Raw genomic sequence first — 27,219 nt, 5'->3', positions numbered from 1 at the left:
CTCCTCTATTTTCGTGACGCGAAAAACTGGGTTCGATACCAACATGGCGGTAAAAAGCTTGCGATCGATTGTGAGTTTTGAAGTGATTGTAAACTTAATTAGTTTGGTCCCAAAGCTACGATGAATTCGTCATCTGTTTTCTCACTTGCCTTTCGAAACCTATTTTCCTTCGTTTGGTCGTATCAGGGTACAAGAAAAATGACTGCAGGGTCTAGAAAACTCTACAATGGAACCACTACTGTGCATCTGACACTGACAGTTTACAAATACAAGACTTATACCGAAGGTAAGCTGAGATTAAATACAAAAGCTGTTGTTTACGAAAATTCGTTTCTCTACTGGTCTTTCCTCACAAAATCAAATAACAGCTTCCTGGTTGAAGTTTTAACTCATATCTGTGGTTGCTGTTAGGGTTGCAGCACCCTGTCTTCATACTCTAACTTTATGAAACCTTGGATTGGCTTCCACTCCATTGCACTTAAAAAAACTTGAGGTCTAGTGAACCTACACATGTATAAAGGTAAATTAGTAATGGTATTTGGACTGAGTGGAGTGCAATTCAGGGAGTAATCGCTCGAGTATATTTCAAAATCAGACGAGCGAGAAGCTTGAGGCGGATTTACCAGCGCGATTACTCCACGACACAAAGTCCATGCAGTTACTAATTAATCGTATCTATAACAAAATTCTTAATGATGATTGGTTCTCTGTGCACCTATTTGTCACGTAATTGACGCGCAATCATGTGGATGTCCAATTACAGGTATCCAATTTGAACTTTTTGTAATTGGCTCCTGTAGTTGGATACCCACATGATTTGCACGCAATTATACGTGCTTCTTTAATTGCTTTCTTTGCAATGTTTCCGATAGTTTTCAAAACTTTTGAAGAGTGTTACAGATGTTTTTGCTCAAAAGAAGTTCTCAAAAGGCATTTTTAATTCTGAAATTGTTTATAGATATGATTAATTGGTAATCGGACCTCGTGCGATACAATTCAGGGAGTAATTGTGCTTGTACATACACCTTATTCCAAAATGGCAGCCAGTTTATTATTCTTTTGTTTAAATGGTAATTAGTCCTCTTTGCCTCGTCAACATGTACAAAATACACAAGAATTTTGAAGTGAAAATGAGGCAAAGAGGGCTAATTAACATGCAAACAAAAGAATAATAAATTGGCCGCCATTTTTGAATAAGGTGTATTTAACACTTCAAATCGGCCTCGCGCTTCATGCTCATCCAATTTTGAAATTACTTGAATGTGTGATTACTCCCTGAATTGTACTCCACTCAGTCCAATTACTATTACTAATCTTATCTATAACAAAATTCTTGATGATGATTGGTTCTCCACTCGCCAATTTGCCATGTAATCGGCACACAATCACATGGGTGTCCAATTATTACAGGTATCCAATTTCAACTTTTTGTAATTGGATACCCATGTGATTTGTATAGGTAATCATACGGTTTCGAGTTCAATTTGGAATTAATTTGTACGAGTGTAATTTCAGCTTTTTGAAAAACTCACAAGTGTAAATTAACTCCAAATTGAACGAGAAAAACCGTATGATTACTCATTAATAATATAAACATGAAAAAATTTGTGTGGAGGAAGTGCTGGAAGATCTTTCTTGAAGCTATTTTTCTCATTTGAGAAAACTTTTTTCAAAGTTTCAGCACAAAATTTCTTCATCATTTTACATGATATCATTTTCTTAGAAAAGTTCCTATTGTCTGTCAGTCAATCACAATCCAGAATTTCAATGTATAATTTGCACAGGTGTTACACTTTTTGCACTGGTGTTACACTTGAACTGCACTGCTCTTAGCCAATCAGAATCGAGTAATTTTTTCAGGAGTATTATTAGCATGTTAATTACACCTTCATGATGTTTCCTGCAGTACTGTTTTCAAAACTTGTGAAAACCACTACATACGTTTTCGCTCATAAGAAGTTCTCAAAAAACATTTTTAATTCCGAAATTTGTTATAGATACGATTAATTAGTAATTGGACCTCGTGCCAATTCAAGGAGTAACTGTGCTCATAATTTCAAATTGGCCTCATCCTTTGTGCTTGTCTGATTTTGAGATTACTCGCACATTTACTCCCTGAATTGTACTCCACTCTATCCAATTACTACTACCAGAAGCATATCACCTATTAATCGTATCTATAATTAAACTCATCAAGAATAGATAAGCTTGGGGAATGGTGCCTGAGAGGGAAGGTGGGGCCACGAATCAATCTGAGCCCAACCCGTAGGGCATCCATGGCAACCCTGTCAGCGGCAACCACCAGGCACCGTCACACTGATCTGAAAGAATAGTGGAAACAAAGGTACTTGCCTCATACTTACCATGCCAAGGAGGAGGGGTGGGCTGGGAGTAAACTCAGCAAGAACTATCCGGTAGCAAAACAAAAGGCACAAAATGACTTGACATCTGAAGCCAAGCTGTAAACATGCAAAGGTCCTTGCGTAAAATCCCCGTCCACCCTGCACCAATTCCCAGGAAGCGACTGCTGGCCAGCATTGTTTCGCTTTAACTTAGCCTAAATTACATTTAGCCACATTAAATTTCGAACATATTTAAAAGAGTCTTTTGAGAACTTCTTTTGAGCAAAAAAATCAGTAGCGCTTTCCATAATTTTTAAACGCTATAGAAAAGGAAGCCATTCATTAAAGCGTGTGTAATTGAGGTGGGAATGGGGTATAACATGTAGTTATTGGACACCCACATGATTGCATACTGATGTGACAAATAGATCCACAGAGAACCAATAATGATCGAGAATTTTGTTATAGATATGACTGACTGTATGAGAGTACCGAGTTTGTGAAGATGACACTTTGAGCATTAACCCTTTGTTAGATTATTGAAGCCAGGGTTAACACTCTAATGTCAGTTTCATAATGTACTACCATGGTTAATTTAACTTCATCAACCACAAGTCGATAATGCCCTTATCAGTGTTAAGCCTGAGGGGGGATATAGGCAAGGGGTTGGGATTTTGACATTTTCTGAAAACAAAAAATCCCCACCCCTGGACAACATGATTGGTAAAAAGTATCAACATTCCCCACCCTAAGACAAGGAAACCTCACAAAATGTAAACATGCAGGGAATAATTGGCACAAAAAATTTATGTATAAAGCAAAAGCTTTTTCCCTTCAATATGGCTTGTATAAGAGGATTAAAAAATAGATTCACTCACCCTTCTTTGACTTCTTTCTGACATGATTTCCATCGGGTTCTCGACAAAGACCTCACTACTCCCAGTGACTTCTGAACACAGTTGAACCTCCCATAAGCAACCACCCAAAATGCCAAGCCTATGCGGTCACTTACAGGAGGTGGTCACTTATGAGTACTTAGACTGCAGAGACTTACCCCATGTTTTAAATGTTTTATTCATATGAAAAGTCAATTTTGAGAAAAACATGATACTTCCCATAGGGAAATTTCTGTCTCTTTTACTATCTAGGAATGCGATAATGTTACAACACCTTATCCAATTTCTGCTCTATTATCTGCCAAGTGGTGGCTTACAGGAGGTTAAAAACAAAAGACAATTTCAAACTGTTAGCTCAGAAAGTGGTCAAGGTTGCTTACAATGGAGGGTTGCTTACAAGAGGTTTCAAATATAGTAATTTGACTTGAAAACTTCAATGTCATTCCCAGGCTCTCTCTCTCCCGTCTCCCTTGGTCATTGGAAGAAAGACCCTGGTTGCGGCTGGTCACGTGACCACCCAGAATCTGGGTGGTAAAAAAATCTGTTGGGCGGAAGGGGTGGCAGAGTTTGACTGTTGCTGTGGCAGACTTTGTGTGTTTCAAAACCTCGAGCAGTCACTAAAAACTACCTGCTTTATCGGGATTTTGATGTGGAATTTTGCCAATGAAGAATGCCACATTATTTCTGCTGTCTCCAAAATATAGAAGACTTTTGTTCACAAAGAAATTCGGCAGCCGAATGAAGCTCAAACTTTTCGACGATTAGCACATGTAAAACATCACATAACAAATCAAAGTGAAACCAGTGGATTGATCAGTCTCTTGAATCTTTGAATTCGGAGGTAATTTATTTTCTTCTTTGTGCAGTATTTTGGATGTTAAAAAGTATTTCTGTCACACAGCCAATCAGCCAAGTATTCTGACTTGCACTTGATTTACAGCAATGTAAAACGATTTACAGTTTTGATGACATAGGCCTGCAATTATATTTCATTTATCAGGTTTATGTAAGTTTATATTTAGACAGATGTTAAACATGGTTCCTTGGTAGAGTCAAGAATTATATTTTGCAAAATGGTAAATAAAACACCGCTCTACAAGGTGAACAATATGCTGTGAGGTTAAATCAGGCAACATGAAACAGCAAAACAGTTTATGTCTTAGTAATTTGACTGGCTGGAATTGGAATCAGAGTGATACTTTAATACACTGGATTTTTTTTTTTGTTTGGATATATGTAAATATATTTCGCTTGACGTGCGTGAAGCTTAGAATAAGACAAGAATTTCTTAGGTGTATTTGCCCATGTGTGGTCACAGGGAGCACACAACCTTGTTGAGTAGGAAGAGAGTAATTAAAGGAATGAAAAGAATGTATTGAATAGATTAGCTTTGTCTCCTGTTGTCACTTCTCACGAGACCTACCTGTCTTACCTACATGTCCTGTACACATGTATATCCTGCATAACACTGTAGCATTAAACTCGTACCCAGGCATTTTCGCGCTGTGCAAAAATGTTTTAGTTTACAAATATTATTGACAAGGGAGGCAACTCTTTGCCCAAACATTTTAAACACAATCTGAAAATTCACCTGAGTCTCTAAGTTTCGCAGTTTCCATGAGACCAAACTAACACAAAATGAAGTCGAAAGATTTTTTCACAACTTGGCCAAATTTGTATTTGCATACTTTTATGACACTGGGAGAATTTTAGCGTCTTTGGCAAATTTTTTTTCCCCAAAATCACTTTTTGCAACATGATCATACCGTTACCTAAATCCCAAACGGATCATCCAGCATGCATTCGCGCTCCCCTCCCTCAGCCACACACGCTTTTTTGACAATCGTTGCTTAATTTATTTTCTCTCTTCCTACTCAACTAGATTGTGTGATCCCTGTGATGTGGTTTAATATAGCGATGACCAGCATTCGCCTTTCTTTCGTTTCAGTTGAGATCAACAAAAATTATTCTTTGACTCTACCCCATCGGAAAAGTTTGTGTCACGGGTGGCCACAACCAGCGTCTTTCTTCCAAGGGAGGCAGAGAAGAGAGAGCCTGGGAACGAGGTTGTGAAAACTTTTGGTATTTTGGAAACTGGTCGTTGAGGAGAGGTGGCCGCAACTGGAAGTGTGGCTGTATTTACAAGATGGCAGATGGTTCATCACTACGCTCTCTTGGTCCTTCAAGAAGGCAACCTTGTCAAATTCCTCCACTGGAGATATATTATGTACAATCAAAATCACTACCCAGGGGACATATCTCACAATCAAATTCCCATGGATAGCCTGTGGCCCCCCCCCCCCCCTTCCCCCCTTGGGCTTAACATTGATAGGTGCATGAATAGCAAATTGGTTTCATTGATACTTGCCTGTCAATGCAGACCAACAGCTTATTAAGAAAGTAATCACTTTGTTTAGCTTTAAATTAAGTGTACAGTACTTTACTTGCAAATATTAAAGAATGTAACTTTTACATTTTAATTCCTTCAAAAAGTGTTTATTACCTACATGTAAACATTGGATCTTTCCAGCTGCTGGTTCTTGGGCTTTGATCAAGATGATCAAGAATCGTGCTTCCAAAATCCATGCCTCACATACAGATGTATTTTTCTTGTTGTTACAGATAGTTCACAGTGGTCAATTGTTTTTAATAGTCTTTTATAAATGTACTGTAGGCCATGCAAATATAAAAGATGATAGTCATAGAACATTCGAAACCCAAGCAGAGTCATTTTTGTACAAGAACACAAGTGCATATGTACATGTGCATGTAGATTATGGTCATAATATTGTGAATTTAGTTGCAAATGTGAGAGTCATTTACGTGTAAAATGTTATGTGCATGAGAGAGGAAAACTTGCTTGTAATTTTAGCAGAAATTACGTGGCCTTATAGATGTTGAATGTACAACTTATGTGTTAATAATGTACACACTTTTTTGTCAGATCAGTGAGGGGCTGGACGGATGTGACTGAACAAGACATGAGGTAAAGAATAAAGAAGAGAGGATACTATATTGACTGAAATGGTGATAGAGGCAGACTAAAGTAACACTGTAGGGACTCTCTAAAGATGACTACAGATGCATCTGGAGGAACCAAACCTGTCACACTAGATGACCAGGTAAATAACATATCTTACTTGCAATTACATTACCATTAGTTGTCATCTTTTCTGTTGGACATTGACAGGTAATATTGTTGAGGGGGAGGGGTAATATTGTGGGGGGGGGGGGGGGGGACAGGGCAGAGGTGGCTCAGGGTTCTTTGTTCAGAGAAACAAACTGACAAATTCAAAACCTAAAACAGACAGACAGCAATTACATTCAAAGAATGACTTTAGAAACAGACTCAAAAAGTACCATAGTCTGTGATAGGACAGGGCCTTGTTGTTCAGATGCCAACAGAACCAATTGAGTCATTTACAATAGCTTCACTTTCTTATTGGAAAGTCTGTTAGTTTCAGTATATGTACATGTACATTAATTTAACTGAAGATCATGTGTAAGTTCATCATTTCTGAACATAATTTCTGGGAAGGCATACTGTATCAGGATGGGTTGACTGTTAGAAAGAATAAATTAAGTACTCCATTGTGACTGGTTTTTATAACAATGAGCATTGGTCTTAGGTGCTAAACCGTTTCTGAATGTTTCAATACAGTGTACGTAATCAACAGTGGATGGACAAGAAGTCTGGACAGACAATGGGCTTATCTTGATGGACAATGCATATGGATGGACAGTGGACAAGTCGACCTACAGGTAGTGGAAAACCTAAATAGAGCAGTGCACAAGTTTGGGCAGACAGTGGATAGTCTTTAACAACCAGGTAAATACACTGTGATAAATATTGCAGACAAAACAATTATTGATCTGGTAAGTTCAGTGTGACACACTGTTCTATAAATGTGCACATCATCACTCTTCTCTCAGCCTGTGTCTTTGCCTCATTTACATGTACGTTTTAGCTTACAATTTCAAAATGGCAGACATCAAGCATGAGATCTATGATTATATCCTAGAACATGGACATATTTTGGTTTAAATTGCAACTCAAGAAATCTTGCTACACAATGTTTACACTAGGGTATCTTGAAGAAATTTGGTAGGGGAATAGAAGGGTAGTTTTCAATTGAAGGTTTAAGCTTATTAGGTAGTAGTCAATAAAACACTTAAATACATGTACTTTCGTTCATGTAGTGTCCCCCCCCCCCCCCCCCCCCAACAGCAGGGGCAAATTACATCATGAGTGCATGCAGGCAGTCACGTATTCGCCATATGGATTAGAAGTGTGTATGATTTCTGCAAAGCTGCATGTATTTTGACCTGTAGCCTTCGACAACATGTAGCTAAAGCCTGCATTATCAGGAAAGAATGTTTTGTAGCTTGGCGAAGGCAAATGGCCGTGAGTTGTGGTAAGAAAACAAATCTTCCATGTAGCTCAGCAAATTGATGACCCTTAGATCTGTGGTCAGAAAATAGATTTTCCGATATGTAGCTTAGCAAATTCATTGTGGTCAATTGGTTGTCACAAAACAAACTTTCCTTGTTGTGTAACTTGCCAAAAGGCTGTGTTGTGGTCAGAATGGTCTATTCACCTTTTTCATTTGTGAAAACAAGATGTAAATTTGAGCAATGTAAATAAATGCAAACACAAAATTTTAAAACATTTGGGGGACACGCTGTCTTGCAGGGTCACTTGTCAAAACTCTATTTTCTCATGAAATTAGTTTATTTGTTACAAGTGTTGGCAATCTGAAATTGAATTCTAAGTATTGCCAACAGTTCAAATGCCTTTCCTGGAAAAATTTTGTCCTGTACAAGTTAATACTTAATTAATTAAAAATGGTTTTCTCACAGGCTTCAACTTCACGTGCAGATTGTTATCTGTCACTCGATCAAACTTAGTTTTCTATCAAGCCATTTAAACGCCATCAAAGTAGATCAAACATGCAAAGTATGCACCTGAACGCACTGCTCTAATCTTTGATTACTACTAGTATATTATTTTATGTAATCACTTGTAATTCCATTTCGGATGTTGAAGAACATGACAAAATATTCCCAAACAACTGGAAAAAATCTGTCTTTCTTGCTGTGTACAGCTAAGATTGATTCCAGAATAAATGATCATTTTGCTTGTTTCATCACAGGACGTTAGACCAGGCAAAGAGCATCACAAGACAGCATGAACTTGGAGAGACAAGAAAAAGGATAGCAGGCCAAACATGAAAGAGGACGCTAAAAGATTAACCACCAAGACAAGATAACACAGTTTGTGGTATCATAATAAGTAATGCAGTATTTGAAGTTGCGTATTCAGTTTAACCCCACATTTCAATGTATAAATAGAAATATAAGTTTAATTTTATGGTATGAGCTGTTTGCAAAGTTTTCATTTTGGTAAGATTTGTGATTTTTCTTCAATTGTCTTCTGAATTCTGAATGATCTAAAAGTCATTAAAGTGTGACCAAAAATTTTATTGTAAGTTACAACGTGCATGCCAAAAATACATGTATAAGAATTGATCAAATTGGGAGATACTTAAATTTGTCCTTTGTGCACATCATATTCCTTGTTTTTTTGTATTTTCCTTTGCAAAATGCTCATTACCAGCTTTGTATTTAATTATACCTCCAGGGATAATATACATGTGCTTCTCATCAGAACTTATACATGTAGACTGGGCTTTTTGTTTTAGAAAGTTAAGAATCTCATCTCAAATCTTCAAAATGAACTTTTGCACAATATTCATGCTACATATCCTTGTATGTACACAGATCATACACTCAGTAAAGATGACTACATGAAATATTATTTTTAGTTATTGCTCATTTATCTTTTTCAAAGACTAGCATGTGACAAGTTTTATGGAAATTCATATAGTTTGTCTATTTTAAGTGTGTTTTTATTCGGCCTAGCCCGGGAGGCCTTTGAGCATGGGGTACAGCTGGCCCGGGGTTTTCCTCCTAGGGGCAAGTGGACGTACAGGGAGGTTTTTCACCCAGCTGTTGTTCCACAACCCCTGTTCAGGTTAGCTGCCTACTACAATTATCAGTTGAATAAGGTGTGACGAAAGTTAACATTCAACTTGTGTTGTTGTTACAGGCAATTCGCTCCATTTCCAGTGGAAACTTGTCAGCCTTTGACGTCATTGGCAGCAAAGTGCGCGAAATTGCAGGCGATGATATTGTTACCATGTAAAACAAGGAAAGTTTCCCATGGCAACAGCATAATTTTAAGCCCAAACCTTTGTTACTTGTTGAGAGTTCCGTCGCACCTTATTCAACTGATAATGGTAGTGTTTACTTTATTCTAGCTTTGTAGTCTAGGTTCTTGTGATAAATGTTTGGCATACTGCTTGCCTTGGTATAGAGGGATAACCTCAACAAAACAACCAGCAAACTTTAACTTCATTCAAACAGAACCAACACAAACTTGACCAGCGGCAGATGGATTGAAACTGATTACATGTATATCTGACACACTTAATGACCTCAACAAAACAACCAACAAACTTTAACTTCATTCAAACAGAACCAACACAAACTTGACCAGCAGCAGATGGATTGAAACTGATTACATGTATATCTGACACACTTAATGACCTCAACAAAACAACCAACAAACTTTAACTTCATTCAAACAGAACCAACACAAACTTGACCAGCAACAGATGGATTTAAACTGACAGCATCTGACATGCTTAATGACCTCAACAAAACAACCAACAAACTTTACCAACAAACTGTAAGAAGGAATTAGCTAACAAGAGGAAAAAAACTTTGTGCTGAGATTATTTACATTGTATTGCAAACTTCTGTGCAGTTCTTTTTTAAAAATATCTTCTCACCTTGCACCTTGAGCTGAACAAATCAACAAACCAAGATGTCGACTTCAAACAGAACCAGTGCAGGTTTGACTGCCAATGGTTGAGATCAACAATAACTGTCCCGCCAACTAACAGCACTTGACAAAAGACAAAATCAATGAAAAGCAATGAAAAATGACAAAGACAGTGACATGCTTTCAATGTGCTACCACCATTGTGAGTATGACCAACTACCACAACAAAATGGACACCTGAGACCTGAAGTCAGTTCGTCATCAAACTATACTCAACAGACTAAAAATAGACTGCCTCTCACACTTGAGGCTATACAACTGACTACAGTGTAACTTGAGACATTGTACCACATCTGCCAAATGTTACACAGATCCAAAACTGCACAAACCTCATACCGATGCAACCAATAGGGTTGTCACTTTAGAAATGAGCATTAAGGGAAAGGCAGTACTATTGTTACATGTAGGTGTGTGTGCCACCATTGTTCAAACAAGTGCCTTTTTGGAAAAAAATTGTCTTGAGAAATTTTGCAGCTTATTATCACCGAAATCATACATTGTACATCTACAATGCATATCCTTTAGAGATTTACATGCAGCAGCAAAGACCTCTGACTTCAATCAATGAACCAGTTAATCATGAAATCATAGTTTTATTTATTTTGCACCCATTCCATTTGGCTGACTTGAATCCATTGAGCAGTAAATATTACTGGTACTCTTGCACTTGTTTGTCCCATTTGAATTACGTTTGAATGTTCTGGACAGCACATGCTTCCTTTGAGCAGTGGGTTTCTTTTCGTAGATATGTGAAGTACATAATGTTTATCATTACTCTTTCACAAAAGTTGTCCAAAATTTATATAAAAATATTGTCAACAATTACCTAGTCATAAACAAACCTTGGAAAAGCTGGAACAGTACTGTGCATGTTGTGTCTCCATTCCTTTCTTATAGCTACTGACTGACCATTACTTTCTAGAACCAAACTGAGACATATTTCCTTTTGATATCTGATCATTTGGTCAATTCTTGTGATGTTTGGGGTTGACTGTGAGGAGAAACCAGTTACTGATTACTTTTAAATAAAATTTGACAACAACTCATTTAAATTGCAATAGTAGATGTTTATTTCTTCAATTAAAACTTCTCATCATTTGTGAAACACAAGAAAAACATATGTAGAGCAGTGAATTATTTTTCATTTACGAATTACATGTACTTTCCTTTGGTCAGTTTGGTAACTGCTAATTAAACAACTTTTATTTCATTCAGGCACATACTAAGGTTTCATTCTTAGCCTTAAAAGCAGGACTGAGTAGCTAACGGCAAATTACTTTCAAGATTAGAGAGCTTCAGCACAGTTGACATGTGCACAGGACACCCAGTTTTTCACTATTTGGCTTTTGTTATGGGATGTGCTTCATTATAAGTTAAGGTAAATTAATGTTACATGGTAGAACTCTTACAACTTAGTTAGCAGTCACTTCACTGCTCAGAGGAAGCTTGCTAGTAAGTTATTACGTATTATTTTAGTGTTTCTTTATCCTAGAATATGTAACTAAATTATGAACTCTAGCAACAATCAACATCACCCTGCCACTCAACCTTATCACCGTTTTTAATACATTTTGTGAAAACTACTACATTGGTTAATGTCATTCACTGGTTGTTTTTGTAATACATGCCCGTGGGTAGTCAGAAATTCAAAATATTCCCTTTTACATCCATTTTTTCTATTAAGGTGGTTGGCAGCTTGACAGTGGTTGTTTGATTCATAAACTAGGGGAGCATTTTTTAATTAAAAGATTTAAGATATATTTCATATATTTTTCATTCACAGTTCGTTATTAACAGTTTGGATACAGGTACATGAAAAAAGTATTTCAACTCCAAAATGTGGCCTGGGTTGACAGAAGTCCTTTTACATTCAATGTTCAGTTGTCATAAGACTAGAAGTGAGATGTAAAATGACATCTGTTAACTACTAGGCTGCTACAAAATTAACAGCTTTGTTTTTCCGATGTTCTCAGTTTGTCCTTTTTCTATAACACTATTAATGCTCCCTTTGTTTATATTAGTTTACTTTGTACACTAAGTAGAGTTGCAAGTTCATTAGCATAAATTGAAAGAGTAAAAGCATAAAATTAGTATTTATTTTCAAGCACTACAAAATTTGGAGCTATTGGCTAGGTGTTATAATTAATAACTAGTCTTACTGCCACTCCACATTATTTTCGTACCTTCTTGGTTGCATTAGGTATTACTGTCAAGACTTAGCAAAATATTAGTTTATGCAAATGCAATTGTGGGTGGCAATCTTACAAAGACAAAGGGTTCTGTAGAAAAAAAAAGTACTACTTTTTACATGTAGAATTAAGCAAAATTTAGTATAGTTTTTCACTTAGTAATTGTGTAAGACCAGGGCTATTTTCATTTTCCATGATCATCACTTTATTGTAATTTTCTTGGTTCTTTCTTGGTGTTGCAAGGCATTATATTTTATAGGCTCACTTACTGTTCCTTAAAACTTGTTCATCAGTTAACTGCTTCAGAAATTATAGTTTTTTGGGACTGTTTTATTAACCTTGTAGAATGTTTTTGTTTTTGTCCAGTAACATGCATACAGCATGCCCACAAGCTACCTTAAGGCTTCAATCTTGTTTTCGTCTGTCCTTGTATCACCAAGAAACAGCCATTTTTTCTCTATTAGTTTATTGAGTTATTTTTTTGTAAAAAAAATACCTCTTAGTCGGCGCGTCGGGTATGTTATGGACGGGTCAATGGGTGAGTGAGTGAGTGAGTGAGTGAGTGAGTGAGTGAGTGAGTGAGAGATGTATGTATGTCACACCAATCAGATTGGATCTACTATGAACAGCCAATCAAATTTCTTGTTGTAAAGGTAAATGGTACGTGAGAAACACAAGGTATGTATAAACACAAGGACTTTGGTAATTGAAAAATAAAGAGTGACGTGTATGTTGCCGGTTTGTGATTTTTAGTCCGGTTTGGAGGGGAGTGTGACAGTTACATACGTACATTGGGTTGTTTTAGAGTGCATAATTTTCAGTGTAATGGTGGCTAGTTATGAACGAGATGAGTCATGAGTTTTGAAGCAGTTCATGAGTAGTAGGCAAATGGCACGAGATATTTTTATTTTTAATTACAAAGGGTAACTTGATACTTTTGTTTTTCACAAGGAGTTAATTCAATTAGAGGTCACGAATCGTCGGTTCTAGTTCTTAGGACATGTTTTAGAGGAGACGAGACTATTTAGATTTGAAGCAGTTCTAACGTTTACCATAGTAAGTGCAGGTAACGATTGCTTTGTTCTTATTGCATGCAAATATAACGAGATATTTTTATTTTTTAGTCACAATGGGTAATTTGACACTCTTGTTTTTCACAAGGTAGTAAATTCAATTAGAGCTGACGAATCGTCACCACTTGTTCCCACGAGATGTTTGCTATTTTTAGTTAGAAATGGTAACTCGACACTTTTGTTTTTCATATGGGAGTAAATTCAATTAGAGCTTACAAGTTATCGGCTATTGTTCCCAGGATATTAAACAAAAAAGTTTTCATTTCTAGAGTGTTTTTACGTCTCTGCAGTAGCAGTTTAATATTTTTATTTGATGGGCATTTTATGACATTCTTTTCAGTCCGATATTTTTAAAGGTAAAAAGTATGAAAACTGTTCAAATGTTCTTTGAAGACTGTGTGGCACCAAGTTAAAGTGCAATTTAATTAAATCAGACTTTCAACGTGTCCGAGAGGTTTTTTCTCTTTCTTTCAATTTTCGGTGAAGTAGTGTTGTTGCGTTGTGTTGTGTAAAAAGGGTAAACTTACGACTCGTATAAAATGCGAAAAGTTCTCTTAACTTGAGTATTTTTGAGCAAAATTCCTCTTGGGGACTGGTAGGGCTCCCGAGGGGGTACTCCCAGAAAAATTGGTTGGGGGTGTGCGGCCCGCTTCCCAAAACCCTTACCCTATTTATGACCAAAATCTGCGATATTCCTTACCCTATTTATGACCTGACCAAAAATTCGAAACCCTATTTACGACCTGACCCTCAAATCAAAACCCTGTTTCAGACCTGCGTTATAATTAGTTCCCTAGTTCAAACCAATGTTAAATTACCGTAAACATATAAATTTGTGAAGGGCTTTTGTTGATTTTCTTTTCGATAATGATGAAAAAGTGGCTTCTTCTTAAAGCATACCCATATCAAGGCTAGAGTGCAAAAACCGTACCCTATTTATGACCAAAATGACCAAAATCAGCTAAAATTGATACCCTATTTATGACCAAAACGGCTGAAAAACCATACCCTTCGGGGCCGCACAGACCTATATAGCCCATATAAGGGAGTCCCCCCCCCCCCGGGGGGAAGGGCTACGTGATCGGTGAGTGAGGAAGTTATGCATGTGCGCGTGTCAGACCAATCACAGTGTGGGTTGTATCAAAGAACGAATAAAATTGCCTGTTAGAAAATAAGATGCTCTCTTCATTAATCTGGAGACGTGTCAGATTACTGTAGTTTGTTCAGTCAAACATTTTATGGCTTACTATTTAGTTATCTTACCATTACCGATGTAACATCGTATGTACATCATAAACTCCCAGTTTCTTTCTTGCTGTACATCGCAACCAAAAAACTTGTCAGATCAACCAAATCATTACTGTAAACAGTTCCATGAATGCTCCTATCTCCGAGACTTATAGTTCACAAAAAAATAACTCTTGCACGCCTTGCGTGCCTATGTTTTATAATGCTAATGAGCTTGCATGTATCTACTAAAGTTCTTAGGTTATCATTTAATTCCAGGACAGAAGATGGCACACACACCAAGATCAAGGTGGTCATATTCAAATCTAGCCAGTCACGTCCCTGCTGGGTTGTGGAAGCTCTGCCTCTGAAAAGGTGTGTGTTTCTGATGTCTTCTGAAATATTCCAACTGAGAAATCCTGGGAAACTTTATCTGATCCTGTAATTCAAGCTGGGGACAGTTGGACACTTGGAATTGTTGCCCGTTTGCTCTCAAGTGGGGTCGACAGCATGAAGGACGGTGAGAGTTTGCTTTTCATGTCTTAAGGGTCTCACTGAATTTGTCACAGTACCACACCATCAATTCGGCATTTTTCGGCCCGGCAAGGTGCTTTTTGCAGTCAGTGTATCAGGAAATGTTCCACTATCAAGGACATAAAACAGGAGTGCTTAATTGTGGGGCTCAAGGAAGGTGCATCTCTAGAGAAAGCATGGACAGAGGAGAGTGCTGAATTTCATTGGTCTGACTTGATGGGATTTTCATTAATGAGATCAAATTGAGCTAATGGTCACTAGGGGACTCTCTGATTGGGTTGCTGCTGGGTTAGGTTTTCTCTCTTTTAGTTTTTCATTAAAATCTAAAATTTAAAAATAAAATACTAAAGTAATAATATAAATCCTACTTGTATAGGCCCAATTATAAAGAAATAAAAAATCTTTTTAACAAAAGAGAGCATTTTCTTGTAAAGTTTTTTTGTGAGTTTCTCAAATTCCACTTTTATAAATCTTAATAATTTTCATTTTCTATTTTCATTTTGATCTTAGATATATAACTAAATAATCCAATTCTGTAAAAATAACCTTCATTAGTATCACCCAAGTAGTGGACTAATGCAAATCCTGCATTTTAGTTGGCTACGCTACTAGGAGACTATTAGTCCTTGAGTAGCGAAATTGGTGCAATCAACTGTGACGCTTTCTTTCGTGTTATTCCCAAATAAATATTTCTTCAACTTGTATTTGCTAACTTAATTATTGCCTTTTCTGTCCGACTAGTTGGGTGATACTAAAATAATTAGACCCTTCGCCCTTAAGGGCCACAGGTCAATAGCCCATTTGGCTTCGCCTCATGGGCTATTGACCCGTAGCCCTCAAGGGCAAAGGGTCTAACCGTTAATTAGTTTACCACTCCAGAAACTTTAAAGTGACTGGGCACCAACCTTTGGTGCTTGGATATTTGGGATTGTTTTCAACAGTGCCCGACATAAGCTTTGATTGGTTTATGGTTGCCTTGGTGACCATTATAAAATCACATCTTACCCCAGTTATGTAAACAATCCCAGAAATCCTAGTGCTGAAATCTGGTTCCAGTGTCCGTAATGTTTCCTGTTGTGTTGAATAAAAATTAATCATTCTTTCTTTGTCAATCAGCTATTGATATCAAACGAATTATTTCGGGTACTTCAGGAATAATTCTTCATTGTAGGCTGGTAAACTGCTGAGTTTCATGTAACGGTTAATCAGTCTATTGATGAAGGGTAATCCTGAAACATCTTGCGTATTTCTAACAACAATTTCATCAACTCAGTTTCAAACTAACAAAACCAATAAAACAGGGATTCAACCCTTTTCACCAAAATTGTGTTTTTTTTGTTTTTCTTGAATTCAAACCAAAAAAATTATATTAAGTTAAACCACAAAATTCACAGTCATAAACATTTTTTCAGGTAGTGCTTGCTAGCCAGGCTCACTTTTATTAACCGGTTTATAGGTCGATAGAGTCGTTGCGTGACAGGGCAAGTCACGATTTTGAAGGACGCTACAATTTCTCTCAGTAGGAATATGTAATTATTTCACTTTCACGACAAACCAAAATTCGGCCAAATTGAGAAAACAATCACAGCAAAATTGGTTAATAACAAATTTCAAATTATATATACACAATTTTTAAACATCATTTCTATTTTCTGTTTATCTTCGCGCACATGAACATTTAATCTAAACTGAACTAGCTTTTAATTTAAGCCCATAACTTAAGCGCATACCAACTTCCAAATTTCTTACCACAGTTAAATAGGAGCAATTCAGCTTAGATCTTTCCTTTTTTGAAATAAAAATACCCGTTCAGTTGCGTATGTTAATTGCTGGTTTCACATCACGGATGTTCTTAACTTTATTCATTCATTCGCACGGGAATGCGATTTACATTTGAAAGAAACAACTCTCCAGAGTTACATCACGTGATGTGAAACAGGGCAACAAACAAACAAGCTGACTGCGACTAATTAACTTAAACCTTTTGCAACGTTTTGTTTTTTAATAAACCACACTAAACCTATTCTCAGCATACAGTTAATATGAATATCGGCCAATTCCTTTCATCCAAATTAAAGAGAGAAACTTGACATCGGTATCTTCACAGATGAGAGACGTTTAATGACTTGCGCTCTTTGGTGAAGTTTGTGGAATGACGGTTCGCCGGTGGTTTGGTCGGGAAGTCAGACTGGCGGATTCTGTGTGTTCAATTCTTTCCTTGATTTCAACGGTTATGCACTGGAATTGAGCGCCATACTTAGCACGTCGGTTTTTCTTGTCCAGGTTGCGGACATTTCAAACTAAAATAGGGATTTCTCCAGAATTTTGTGTGAGGGCGAGCTTATTTGATTTTCTACCATTTGGGCAAATTATTTATTTTTTTGGTACATTGACTGCAAATTAGTATCTTCGAGCAAATAACAAATTGGCATATTAATTTTTTCCACTTATAAATAAATTCCAAAATTACTTGGGTATGGCACTGTGACAAATTATGACTGAGACCCTAGAGACACGGGGAGTAAAACTCTCACTTTCCTTTACGCTGTTTACCCCACTAGGGAGCAAACGGTCAACTCTTCCAAGTGTTCAACTGTCCCCAGCTTGGATGAGGGCATCAGATAAAACAGACCAGGATTTTAAAGTTGGAATATTAAATGAGGACAAAAGAAACAACATCAACTCAGAGCAGCAGAGTGGAAGCAACCCAGAACTAGGGACAACATTGGCTAGATAAATTTTTTTTTTTTTTAATTTTTTTAACTTGTAGTACTGGACTAAAGAGAATTATTTTTTATTTCAATAAATTATTGTTATCTTCCTCTCGTGTTGTTTCATTTTGCAATCCAACTGTTCGAGTGAACCAGATAAACTCTAAAATAAGCCAAGTTCTGGAGAGGTCTCAAGAAAACTTTGCAGTATGATTATAGCTTAGTTTTAGTAAACGGCTCATTTCTCATGACAACGTACGCCACAGATACATCTTTTAGCATTTACATACGCGTGAAAAATAGTTCATTTGTTCTGAATCATGCAACTACCCAAATGTTTCGGTGAATTCGTTATCTTCACAGAATCACAAACCTTGGCGTCACCACGCACAGGGGCAAGCGTGACATGATGTCACATTCGGTTGCGTGACGATCCTAAGCAGAACAAGGAATTTGTGCCGTGTTTTAAGGTGGCTCCCTATAGTTTTACGATCGCACGCGTTTAGGACGAAAGCTCAAGTAATCTGCGCGAACTCAATGGAAAAAGTCAGTGTTTTTCGATATTTTATGACGTCAACATGAGCACAAAAAGCAAAACTGGCAGTGAATTTTCTCGCGTTTCCTACGGTGAAATTCTGTAAAATTTGGCAGACTGATAATAAATACTTTACTTTAGTTGGAGCTCGTTTTTCAGCGAAATCTATCTGACCACTTTTTCTGCAGCGGTAAACGACATAAATTTGCAAAAATCTAAAAAACTGCCGTACAAACCCTACTCTTTTCGTGTTTAAAATTCTTATCCCGCCGTGTATTCAATGTACCGTAAAACGTTTGGAAAATTTCACCGAAGGAAATTCAAGAAAATCACAGATAAAGACATAAAAACGGTAAACAACGCATTTGTTTGGGCATTTATAACTCAACATTAAAAGCCAAAATTTTAAGAGAGATATAGTACATCAACATATCATCATTGCTTTTTACATTTAGTAAGTTTGAAAGGACTTGGTGTAAAAACGAATGCAAAAATAGCATTCGAAACATAACACCAGCGCGCGCAACGTGATAAATGATTACCCTATGGAGCCACCTTAAACTCGAAATTAAATTTTAAACGTATCTGTGGCGTACGATGTAACAGAAACAAACTATTTACTAAAACCACTCTTCAATCGTCCTGTCAAGTTTTATTAAAACCTTGGTTACTGTAAACATAACAGTCTAAAGATGAACGTATTAATTCTCCTTACTAATTAGTGTTTTGCTGTTTGTTTTGAGAATTTGGTGGTACATCAAGACAATGACATCCCGAGTTGAGGATTTCCTTTATTCTCATCACTTGTCTAATTGGAAATCTGATGATGTTGTAAAGAGAAACAACATGCTCATCACTGTTGGGACTGACTCAAAGTACGTTTTTCAAAACCTCTCCACTGACCTTGCCCTGAAAGACTGGTTTCCAAAGAATTGCTGATAAACCCAGGAAAATTTATAAACAGATACCAATGGCATATTTTCTGTTTTTTTCTTACTTATATCAAAACAAATAAAAATGGCTCTGAAATAAATTTGTTGCGTGCAACTCCTTCGATCGTATCCATGTAAACCAAGATGTCAATTTAAGGTTCAAATTTCTAGTATAGAACTAGTTCACACCAAGAAATTCATGCAATAATTTATAAGCAAGAATGAAGTCAAAGCTGAAGTTCAAATCTTTCAGAAAACAACTTAAGCTTGAAAAAATAATGACAAAAGTATGCACATTTTTCCCTAAAGCTTGCACGCATCTTATACATCTGCATTTTAATAGATCAAAACAAGAATTTGAACTTTTGCTTTGCAATCATTTGCTATGGAAATTGTTATTTTCTCCAGGCTTACAAAACAATTCTTAATCCTCTAAGGAATCATATTGACCTTAATTGGTTTTAATTCCCAAGGTATATAATAAAGCCTATAAAAGCAATTGCTTGCTTTTTATCTTTGTGTAACTTAAAGAACCAGTCTACTTTAGCTGAGGTTTTCAACTCCAAGACAAATACTTTCTCATTTTCGATGATATATTTTAACTGTCTTTTTGTAACACAAGGCAAATTAGTAATGCAGTAGTAAACATATCTGACTTGCTTTTTTCCAAGAACGTAATGAAAAGGCAAACATTTTGAAAAACAAGAAGAAAATTTTGCCTGCATTCTTGAACCTGCATTGGTTCAAGATTTTAACAGTACAGTGGGGGAGAAGCAAGGAAAAATGTACCCATCAAGTTTACAGCAAATATACATTTGAATCACCCATAGTCGACCTCCTGTGCACTTTGCGATGACAACGAGGGGAATTCCATTCATTTGATCGATTTCACTTCAAATAATTTGGCTGTCAAAAGTCACATATCTAACTCTCAAAAGTCACTTTACACAAGGTAGTCGTTTAAGGAGATTCAACTGTATTTAATAAATAACTCAGACATACAATGTACTCTGCCAAGATCACACCATTTGTAGACTGCAGTCAAAAATTAAGTTTCTCAGTTATTATACAAATCAGTTGTCTGTTTGACTATAGCTTGAATGACCCTTCCATCAGTCTGTCTTTCTGTATGTGTCTGTCTTTCTGTCTTCAAGTCTGTCTGCCAGTCAGTCTGTCTTTCTGTCTTTAAGTCAGTCGGTCTGTCTTTCTGTCTTTAAAGTCTGTCTGTCAGTCTGTCTTTAAGTCTGTCTGTCTGACTTTCTGTCTTTAAGTATGTCTGTCTGTCTTTCTGTCTTTAAGTCTGTTTGTCTGTCTGTCTTTCAGTCTGTCTGTTTGTTTTTCAGAGGCTGTCAATCCATGAGCATCAGCATGGTACATTATGTAGTCTATTTGGTTTTAAGCCCTAATTAGGTCTGTCAGTCATCTGCTTCTCAGTTAATTGATTGCATGATAAATGTGGTTTGGCAATGCAATCCAACAATTAGTTTGCCAAAACATGTCAGCCAGTCAATCACATAATTGATCACACAATCAGTCAGTCAGTCAGTCAGTCAGTCAGTTGATAAATCAATCAGTCAGTCCATCTGTCGGCCAGCCAGCCAGCCAGCCAGTCAGTCAGTCAGTCAGTCAGTTCATCTGTCCATCAATCTATCCATATGTCTGCTCATCAGTCAGTCAGTTAGTCAGTCAGTCAGCCAAGCAGTCAGTCAGTCAGTCAGTCAGTCAGTCTGTCAGTCTGTTAGGGAATCAATCAATCAATCAGTCAATCAATGCCATGATTGGCATGATATAATGTACATATAGCTTGGAAATGTACATGTAACACACTGATTGGTTTGTCACATGTCAATCGATATGCTGATCTGCCCAGCTACCCATATATTCTATCAGTCAGTCAATCACATCAGACAATCAATTAGCCAGTCAGTCCATTAGTCAGTCAGTCAGTCAGTCAGTCAGCAAATCAGCGAGTCAGAGTCAGCTAGTTAGTTAGCAAGTCAGTGAGTCAGTCAGTCAGTTAAAAAATCACTCAATCAAAAATCACAAGTCAGCGAGTCAGTGAGTCAGTCAGTGAGTCAGCAAGTCAGTCAGTCAGCAAGTCAATCAGTCAGCGAGTCAGTGAGTCAGCATGTCAGCGAGTCAGCCAATCAGTGAGTTAGTCAGTCAGCAAGTCAGAGAGTCAGGGAGTCAGTGAGTCAATGAGTCAGTCAGTCAGCGAGTCAGTGAGTCAGCGGGTCCGCCAGTCGGCGAGTCAGTGGGTCAGTGGGTCAGAAAGTCAGCAGGCTAGTAAGTTAGTCAGTCAGCGAGGCAATGAGGAAGCCAATCAGCAAGTCAGTGAGTCAGTAAGTCAGTGTTTCAGCAAGTCGGCAAGTCAGTGAGTCAGTATGTCAGCGAGTCAGCGAGTCAGCAGGTTAGTGAGTCAGGCAATCAGCAAGGCAGCCAATCAGCAAGTCAGTGACTCAGTAAGTCAGCTAGTCAACTAGTCAGTGAGTCAGCTAGTCACTGCATCAGCTAGTCGGTGAGTCAGCAAGTCAGCAAGTCAGTGAGTCTGCCAATCAGTCAATCAGCGAGTCAGTGCTTCAGAGTCAGCGGGTCAATCAGTCAGTGTGTCAGCAAGTCAGCAAGTCAGTCAGTCAGTCAGCGAGTCAGCCAATCAGTGAGTCAGTGCGTCAGTCAGTCGGTGAGTCAGCGAATCAGCAAGTCAGTGAGTCAGCGAGTCAGTCTGTCAGTCCGTCAGCAGGTCAGTCAGTCAGTGAGTCAGCGAGTCAGTCAGTCAGTCAGTCAGTCAGTCAGATAAACAATCACTCAATCACACAACTGATCAGTCTGTTGTTTGGTCAGTTAATTGTTAGTTGACCTGCTGGTCAATCAGTCTGCCTCTTTGTCTGTTTATTGGTCTGTCCCTCGGTCAGGCCAGCAAGCAATTTTGTCTAAACATTATAGGCATGGCAGTTAAATGGATCATTTATCAACAGCTGGTCCTTCAGTCATTCAATAATTAATGTTTTTGGTAGTTAAGCAAATATGGGACAATTAATCAGATTAATTAAACAGCAACATTGAGCAACCAGACAATCTTCTTTCTATCACGCAGTATGTTTGTCAGTCAGTCATGTAGTTATTTATGATGTATTTAGCCAATAATTTCATCAATCAATCAATCAGTATTAATCAATTGGCCAATCAATCTATTAGGGTTAGTCAGTCAGTCAGTATTAGTCAATCAATGAAACATTATTGATTAGTCAGTCATTGGGTCAGTTGCCTACTTACTCCATCAATATACTGATAGCTTTGTTTGTCATTTTTTAAATCAAACCATTTACAGTAAATTGATCATAAAATCAATCACTTTTATCAATCAATCATTTGACCAGTCATTCAATCATTCACAGTGGTAATCAATCTCAATCAGTACAGCATTTAGTCTGTCAATCACTTATTAAGCTGTAAATTAGTTGGTTTTTTAATGTCACTAAGCCGGTTGTTTAGATCTATTAAGTTGATCAGCTATCATGTAAGTGTGTAGACAGGTTTGTCAACTGGTTAATCAACGAGTTCATTACTAAATGAATCTGTCAATAGGTCTGCCAGACAAGTTCGGCAAGCAGGTAATTCGAACAGTCAACCAGTCAAATGGTTCCATTATGACCCAATTAGTCACTCAGTTAGTCACTCAAGTAATCAAAAAGGATTTAGAAGGGAAAATGCAAACCAGCCCAGAGAAATGATTTTGAGTATAGAGTGTGAACACTGATTTTGAGTAAAGAATAATAAGCCTAAAACAATGATTTATTAACGACTGATATTATTTCAAGATTGTATAAATTGTTAAAAATGTGTTATTTAAGAGCTCTTCTTATTCATTGTGCAGATAAAGCATGGCAGAATACATAGCATGACTGAATTAAAGTAATCAGAACAGAACTTGGCTTATTCAAGAGCTTTGTTTACCTGGTTCACCCAAAAGCTGAATTGCAAAATAAAACTTACAACTCTTCTATAGATGGCTGATAAAGCTTCAGTCACTTTGTCTCTGTTCTCATCTGACCTGAAAAGCAAGATTAACTTCTTTTAATCTCAATTTATAAATTATATAAGATCACTAAACAGTTAACAGGGTTTAAGATTACCATAGACCTTCGAGGGATGATTTCTTCACAAAATTAATTATCCTTACCAAATCACTCATCAGTATCACTTTCCATTTCAAATGTGTCTATGGTGTCATTAGAACAGAAACAAAATATTGACTAAAACCAATGTACCATTGTACTGTTAGTTTAATAAAGACCTTGGTTACTGTAAACATATCAGCTAACAGTCCCAAGGTCCACATATGTGGACATATTAATTCTCCTTAAACTAATATTATTACCAGGTAGCTTTCTTAAAATTTCACTTAAACCAATCAGTTGAGGAAGTAATCAGTCAGTGTAAGATTTAGCTCATTGTTCTGTCATTTGGCTTGTCAAGTACAGTACTGTGCAGAAGTAATGCAGCAAGGAAAATTTGCAAATTTTGTTGTCTGGTCTTGAAAAGTTGTTGAGTTTCAGAGTAAGTTGAGCAATAATTTGCTGGAGAAAAGCGTGAAATTTTGGGAAGTCAATGAAAATTCACAAGCACTAACATTATTTTGCTTGTTTTTGCAAGGCACTGAGCAGCAGTTCACCAACATTCAGGCAAGTCTCTTTGTGACCAGTATGAACAAACTGTCATGTAACTTACTGTACAAGAAATTAATTTTGGTACATGTAATTGTTTGTAACATGTGCTGGAGTACATGGTCTGCAGTCGTTGATGTTATCTATATGACAATGTTACGTTAATCTAGAAAATTTGTGAAAAGGTTTTCAAGATGGTTCCCATGCTTGAGTTCAGAATTCAGCTTCACACATAGAGAATAAGGATGTCCTTACCTTATTATGAAGACAGGGAGCTCAATTCATTTCACATGCAAACTAAAATCATCCCCAGTTCTGGGTAGTTAAGCCGCTAAAGCAAACAGTCACAAAAAAACTGATGAGGCACTTTTAGCCAAAACACATTTTATCTGGTCCAGGTCATGTTCAGTTACACCACGTATCATGTGTGTCAATTAATAATTTCCATGTTTTACCAAGTAGCACCACTAATCAGTTACAGCCTAAACTTCACAGACAAAGGTTATGGAACACTTCTATGAACATAAAATATTCTATATTCTGTGATGACATTAAAAAGCATTTTTTCGTGTCATTTGATAGTTAATAGTTCGTGGAGTTGTGACAGTATTGACAGATTTTGGCACCCTTCGTGCACAATCTTCAGAAATGAGATTTTTGTATTTCACCCATACAGGAAACTCTGCTTGGAAAAGCTTACCCTATTGATGAACATAAGGCAATCTGTGGCAAATTATCAAGAACAGTGAATTATTGTTTGAAAATTTGCACCAATTGAAACAATAGACATCAGGAAAATGCAGTGATATATTGCTAAAATAGTGTTTCTAGCGATTGTTCCTTGAAAAGCTACAAGCTACTTTTGCAAAATACTCTAAATCTATCAGCCAAGAAACAAATTCCACTGCAATTTTGAATCCCTGTTAAGGTATCCATCAAAATTTACAATAAATAAACATATATGATGTAATTGAACCAACCGTGGATGAAGTAAGTTTTCCAAAACCAGTGGGGTGCTTAGGATATATTTTCTTAGAGTACATGACGAAATGTACTCTGTACATGACAAAATGTTTGCAAATTACAAAATTAATTTTGTAGGTTGCAAAACGTCTTGCCAGGTGGAAACCTTGGAGTTCCTTTAACAACTGCATTTTTTTTACATTTAAGACAATGAAAATGCAGTTGTATAGGAAACTCAAGTTGGTCACTTAACATAAATGGTGGCTAAGTGAGGTTTGAATGTATTATCCTAGAATCGCGATGTAAAATGTACCAAGATCTAAGATCAGGCAAAGCAAACTTCCAGGGTCACTTCTCAATTCAGTTTGTAGAGTGAGAATGTGTTTCTTTCAATTAACCATTCCATTAGCCATCAGCCAATCTACATGCAACCCTTGGCTGGTTGTTGAGTCTGTTAGTCAGTAATTTGTCAGTTAGTAACTCAGTTAGCCAACCAGCTTACCCTCCATCAGTCAGTCAGTTGTAGGTGTGACAATGTATGAGATTGAAGTTCTCAACCTCTTGGCGCAACACTCAGTCGTGCTATGTACATGTACGCCCCCCCCCCCCGCACCTCCCCCCGGGAAGTAGGTGATTGGCAGGTAATCAAGTTTTTGTAAGCACCCACATTAGTATTTACGAAAAAAGAACATACATGGCTTTATACATGTATCGGAAAGTCGCATTTCCACCTAGCTTAGCAGTTTTTAAATCAAACTGAAGCCAATCGCACTGTATATTAAGTGTATGAGCTCTAACGCTTACCTTATAAATTTCATACCTAAGGAATAGTTTCCTTAGAGGTAAACAAAACGCCTCCTCATTCCACCTTCTGCTCCGACCTGCCAACAAAGTAAAGAAAGCAAACCAATGCTTCACATCAATAACTATCGCTGGTTTGAACCGTCTTAAGACAAAGGACAAACCTCTTAAACTCCATCTTCGAGTACCTGCTCTTCCACACGTGCCAAAATGGCGGAGATCAACTACACTCGCAAAGGTCAGTGGGAGAAAAACGTCATAAGAGGGGAGGGGAGGCAGAGACGTAATACGGCACGCAATGCGCATGCGTGCCTAAGCAATGAGGCCTTAGAATGGAGTTTGTAAGAATTTGAAATACGATCAAAAACTCTGAAAACTATCGTTTTTCTTCACTTTGAAAAGCAAGAATAAAGTTTAAAACCTCACCTGGTATCCTTTTTCTGCCGTTGTATGTCGTCTTTTGTATGCTATTCAAGTGATTGCGATTAAGAACGTGTCAGTGAAAATTCAGATATTACCTGGTTATCAAGACAAAATTAGCTTTTTTAACGGGTGGAAGCCCCATGTATTCTGATTTGTTAATAACCAGAAGCTTTCTGAGATTTCGGGAAGTGTTGCCAATTTCAGGTAGCTTTATACTAGCACACGTTCTCATTCCAGATTGTTTTACATTCCATATCCCTCAAAAGCAGCGTTTTGTTTTTTACACAGTTTGATTCCGTCCATGAGAAAAGGCGCAAGGAAACGGTGCAGCGCAAAAAGACATATAACCCACTTAAAAACAGGCAAAAACGTTACGAGGTACGAGGTTATTAACCCTTTAAATACCAAACTTTCGCCAAAAAATACCGTTTTTAACCGTTTAATCAGGTTTTTTAGCTGCTATGACGCTAAATAAGCATACGTTTTGCTAAAAAAGCTTGTTTTTACTAAAAGGAGAGATTTTTCGAGGATTAGGTACAAAATTGAGCAAAACTTCAATTACGGGCATGCGCATAAGCCAAAATTTGGACTTTTTTTGCCATTAACCGTTCTCAATTTCGTTTGTTGGCCCTTTCCTTTCTGTTTTTCTCTGCCCTTTTACACTGGCTACCTTTTGCATTGTATGTTCTTTCTGGCTGCAGTGAAAAGTTGGATGTTAATTACTGGCAAAGCCTAGAAATGGGCGTTGTGGACCATTTTACCACCGTTTTTGCACCAAAACTGATAACCTTGTTTTTCGATTTGCGACGTCGGAATGTCGTCGATATCTAAACCTGACCATTGTGCGGAAAGGGCTAGCCTAGCACTACTATCTGCTTATCAAGAATATCTGATGACATTTAAATTGATGACGTCACAAGTGGTACAAAGAGCACCACCATTGATTACGCATATATGCGTAGTTGGTATTCAAAGGGTTAATGGGCTATTGGAGGTCAAAAAATTCCACAATACAACTCTCT

At 37.3% G+C, this 27,219-nt stretch overlaps 2 long non-coding RNA genes across 6 annotated transcripts; one reads left to right on the top strand and one right to left on the bottom strand.

Moving 5' to 3' along the window:
- LOC110049287 (uncharacterized) lies at window positions 1–17,989 on the top strand. 4 transcript variants are annotated; one of them, XR_016208973.1, is made up of 5 exons: window positions 1–286; window positions 3,688–4,079; window positions 5,187–6,360; window positions 6,900–7,067; window positions 8,392–17,989. It is a non-coding gene; the product is annotated as an uncharacterized LOC110049287 (long non-coding RNA). The 4 variants fall into 4 exon arrangements; XR_016208975.1 differs by lacking the exon at window positions 3,688–4,079 and having other exon boundaries at window positions 10–70; window positions 187–286; window positions 6,183–6,360; XR_016208972.1 differs by lacking the exon at window positions 3,688–4,079 and having other exon boundaries at window positions 10–70; window positions 187–286.
- On the bottom strand, window positions 17,933–26,015 carry LOC110049288 (uncharacterized). Of its 2 annotated transcripts, XR_016208976.1 has the most exons (4): window positions 25,939–26,015; window positions 25,778–25,854; window positions 24,266–24,341; window positions 17,933–23,397 (listed from the first exon to the last, which is right to left on the bottom strand). It is a non-coding gene; the product is annotated as an uncharacterized LOC110049288 (long non-coding RNA). The 2 variants fall into 2 exon arrangements; XR_002296736.2 differs by lacking the exon at window positions 24,266–24,341.
- Window positions 26,016–27,219: the final 1,204 nt, after the last annotated feature.

This window comes from Orbicella faveolata, unplaced genomic scaffold (genome assembly GCF_042242905.1).
Source record: "Orbicella faveolata isolate gen_17 unplaced genomic scaffold, um_ofav_v1 contig_26, whole genome shotgun sequence".
Lineage (NCBI taxonomy): Eukaryota > Metazoa > Cnidaria > Anthozoa > Scleractinia > Merulinidae > Orbicella > Orbicella faveolata.
Note: the sequence above shows the minus strand (reverse complement) of the source record. Positions and strands in the feature narration are given on the sequence as shown.